The 4,506-nt window shown below is 29.4% G+C and overlaps 1 long non-coding RNA gene across 14 annotated transcripts; it reads left to right on the top strand.

Annotated features, from left to right (window-relative positions):
- Nucleotides 1-530: 530 nt before the first annotated feature.
- LOC145008447 (uncharacterized) lies at nt 531-4,002 on the top strand. Of its 14 annotated transcripts, none has more exons than XR_013663440.1 (9): nt 531-652; nt 1,107-1,172; nt 1,414-1,591; nt 1,797-1,903; nt 2,122-2,176; nt 2,280-2,346; nt 2,840-2,861; nt 3,666-3,748; nt 3,830-4,002. It is a non-coding gene; the product is annotated as an uncharacterized LOC145008447 (long non-coding RNA). The 14 variants fall into 14 exon arrangements; XR_013663442.1 differs by having other exon boundaries at nt 1,797-1,899; XR_013663444.1 differs by having other exon boundaries at nt 1,797-1,885.
- The last annotated feature ends 504 nt before the right edge of the window (nt 4,003-4,506 follow it).

Consider the following 4,506-nt stretch of genomic DNA (forward strand, 5'->3'; position numbering starts at 1 on the left):
ATACAAAAATTTCTATAGAACTAAATTATGTATCCACTTTGCTATGTAACGAAACTTCATAGTTGTTTTGCCCTTAATGTTTTTTTTTTAATATTTGTAATTCTTTTCTTTTTCTTAATTTTAAAAAATAGAAAAAACACCCCACATTTACCATAACCCTATCGTCCGTGCTTTCAACTTGAACAAGTGAATAATAGTAAAAAATGTTGATTTGTTTTATTTGTTAATAAAATGTAAATATAAATACAATTTTTTTATTATAATATTTAATTTAACAATAAAACAAGTTGGAAAGGATGGGCATTCTTGCTAGGGTAAAACATATTATCGGTAATAAGTTTATAAATATGTTACTATTTTTATTTTGGCTAATTTGGGTAAAAACGTATTTAGGCTAATGTGGATAAAAACGTACAGGATTCAATTGGAAGGTATCATGTGTTGGGTTAATACGATGCAAATCAGAAATATCAAAAATCATGTATTCTTATTAAGGGCGAATTGGTAAAATCACATGGCCCAAATATACTTCCTCCCCAAATCAGAGATATCCCGATCAAACCTTTACCTGTCGCCGATCACATCTCTCCCTCTCTCAACCTGTCGTCGTTGCTCAGTGTCCCCATCACACCAGTCGTTTTTGCTCACAACGGTATTTTTCATCCTCCATTTTTATAGCATTCCAATTTCAAGAAGTATTTTTGCTTTCTTATGTTCCAATCAGCTATGAATGATTTTTTGTTGCCGTGTTTATGAAAATTTCAAGTAGAGGGAGACCACATAGGATCGACACTGTAACTGGTTTCGATCGGTGTCAAGAAAGATTGATAAACATTAGTCGATAGAGATTATTGAAAATTGATGTATAACGAGTCGTAACATGGAAATTGTAAAAAGGCCAGTCAATTTTGACTAAATTATCAACTACTTTTCTTCTATTATATTTCTTCCTTCCAATTGGATGTGAGTGATGTGTTTTAGCTTACTAATTCGTTGTGCATACCACATGCTCGATAAAATGCAACATTGAAGAATATTGATTATTTTGCATACAATATATTATTCATATGTATGTGTAAACTAAAATTGGAATTTATGTATCACAGAGTTGATTGGCTTATTTTCCCAAGATCTGATGTAACCATGGAACATTGAAGTCATTAATCTTACCGGTAATTCTTTGGATTATCTATAGTAATTCATTTTCGTTTGTTTCATTTTGACTTTCGTAGGACAAAACGAATGTTGTTGAGGCTAAGGCTTTGAACGTAATATACTCATGCAGTTTCTTGTAGGAATACTGGTGTTAATTCTGTTTTTTCATCTTTATTTACAATAAGGCAATCAAATAACATAAATATTTCTCATGTTTTGCATATTGTCACTGATAAAATGAATCATACGGCAATGAAGGTTTGCTTTTAAAAGAAGCCAGTAGAAAGGGTGTTTTTGTGGAGGTGAAAACAGTTGAAAGAGATACTTTGTTGAACTCCTCATATGTTCCTGTTCTAAGACAAATTGAGTCCATAAATTCTCAGAATCTCAAGTTTTAAGCAACAAAAGATGGCAACAACAATATTAGGAACCCAAAGTATGTGTTCCTGTTAATAAAATGAATCTTCATCCTGTTTCTTTTTTAGTAGTCTCTTTTTTCCAGACTCAATTTTTTTGGGTTCAACTTACTATGCAAAAATTGATATGGTCTTCTTTATTTAGAATAAGCTTCTTACTTCTGTTATAGATCCATAATTAGATATAGTAATTTAGGATGTTGTAAATGTTTGAATATATTGCAGGTTCCTGAAAGTGCAGTTTACTTCATTGAAGATGGGGAGAAGGTTCTTGTTGTTTGAAGCAACAACAACACGAATGAAGAAAGAAAAAGGTGTCTTTGTACTTGTGGGTATAACTTTTTTAGAAGCAATATCTGTACTTTTATACATCGTTTGATTTGGCCCACGAATGAAGTTTTGGATTTGAGAGTTGAAATGTGTTTTAAGGATTTGACAAATCTTATTATATCTTGTAATCCATGGAATTCGTTTTCCTTCAGTTCTTGGGTCAACAAGTATGGATAATCATTAGTCTTAAGGTAAATAATCATATCTTTTTTTTTCTTAGGAAGAGAAATGCAGGGTTGAAATTAAAAGAACTACCTGCTCTAGTGTCGATTTAGGTCCTTTTCATTCATTTTTTGGGTTCAATATTAGTGCTAAGTTAAACTAATTTTATTGTTATTTGAACATTGTTCTATCATTGTTGACTGCATTTTGTAATAGGAAAAGTAGAATGACCTTCACATGGATTTCCACTCTTAACCTTGGTAACACGGCTAACTTGATTAAGGTTAGAATGCTTATGATATAATACTTTTAACAAATAATTATATTTTAAATTTTATTTGTGTTATTTTTAGCCTTGCTTTTCTTTAGCACTTTGGTTCAGCTTTTATTTCCAAACCTACAAAATAATAGAGATAAAGAGTTATGCTCATAATGGTCATTTTCTGATTAGGTATTATAGTTTTTTTTAATCCATGATTCCATTTATTTAAGGAACTCTACATTGAAAATTTTATTACATATTTTCTTATGTCGTGAAGAACAAATAAAACAAGTAAAGATTAAAAAGAAACATAATTTAGTCAAACAAACACGTTTTGTATGGATATCAAAGCGGATCAAGTAAAGATTATTGTAGGTTAGATGATTACTAGCTGTTATTTCAATTTGATATTTCTAGTTGCATTTGCATATATCTTTTTTCGTATTTATTTGCAAGTTTATTTATTTGCAAGTTGACAACTTGTTGAGATCAAGTTTATTTTTTTTTGTTACAGGTTTCACTCCACTCCACTCCAGGTGATAACAAAACCATCATCTTTAAGCTTTGTGCTTTAGAAAATAGTTCCATTTTATCCTAAAAATAAGTTGTAATTTTTTAAATTTTTAATGGGCTAAGCCTAAATAAAAAAAATTAGCAATTACTTTCATTAAAGTATTTGCATTTAGATCACATTGCTACAATTAGGTAAATTTTCTAAGTAAAAAGTAGGATGCTAAAATAGATAAGCAAACAAAAGTACATTGGTATTTTAGAGTAAAAAAAAGTATGCTTAAATTTTCAATAAGATATTTCTATAATATTTGTGAACCAACAGATTAAAATTTTATCTTACACAAGATTTTGGTGTCAATTTTATTTGCTTGATATAGCATTGCACTTTCAAGTTTTTCTTATTAGAACACTATACTTTGAAAAAGCTACCAAATTGTATCAATGAAAATTAATGTGTGTATAGTTGGGTAGATTTTTACAATGTTGTAATAGGATGAAATAAAAGTAGGATGTTATAACAAAGAAATAAATGAAATTAGGTTGCTATTTATTAGCGATACTTTAGAGAATACACACTTTTGGGATCAAAAGCAGGGATACCTAACATAGAGCAGTATCGATAATAAGATCATTATGCAGGATCATTTTTTTTTAATAGAAAATCAAGTGTTATATAAATAAGTCAATAATCACTATTCATGTATCTATGATCAATTTATTATCATTTGTTTTTTTATCTTTATTTCAAATCCTTTTGACATCTATGATCAATTTATTATCATTTGTTTTTCAACTTTATTCCAAATCCTTTTGACATCATGTGACAGTTTCATATTCTTTTGGCATATGTGACAACTTGGAAAGAGAAAAAAACAACCATACTAATGTTGGATTTGATGGTTCTCAAAAGGTGATTCATGTTGTTTCTTAATATTATGTCAAATAAAATAGTTGGATTTTAATCTAGTTGATTGTAAATTTGATTTTGCAGGTTTTGCCATTTTGGTTGAGCATATGCGGCTATTTGTGTGTACATGGCGGTTTGAATTTAAATTGTTGATTGTAATATATCTATAACGTTGATGTAACTATTAAATTTATATTGACGATATTTTTATATATTTTTATGAATATTATAACTGAAAATATGGATTTTGTTGAATATTTTTATAATACCGAGTTTGCTTTGGAATCTATTGCTACGAGACAAATTGTTGATGAACAGACAGCTATGGAATTTGCTACGGAACAGAAACCTACAGAATTTTCTACTAAACAGGCGGCTACGGAATTTGCTACGAAACAGAAACCTATGGAATTTGCTACGGAACACATGCTATGGAATTTGTTACGGAACAAACGACTACAAAATTTGCTACGGAATTTACTACGAAACAAAAAGCTACGAAATTTGCCACGGAAAAATAGCTACAAAATTTGCTATGGAATTTAAATTCCAACAAAATTAATGTCGTTGAAATTGTCATAGCAAAATTGCTACGGAATCATAATTCCGTAGCTAAACGTTTTGCTACAAGAAATAAAACTACAGATTCAAATTGATAAATTGCGTAGCAAATTCCGTAGTTATTCAACCTTAGCTACGGAATTTCAGCTTTTTGTTATGGAATTTTTCCGTAGCTAAATTGAAATTTTCTTGTAGTGGTT

This window comes from Lactuca saligna, chromosome 8 (assembly GCF_052625555.1).
Source record: "Lactuca saligna cultivar CGN05327 chromosome 8, ASM5262555v1, whole genome shotgun sequence".
NCBI classification, from domain to species: domain Eukaryota; kingdom Viridiplantae; phylum Streptophyta; class Magnoliopsida; order Asterales; family Asteraceae; genus Lactuca; species Lactuca saligna.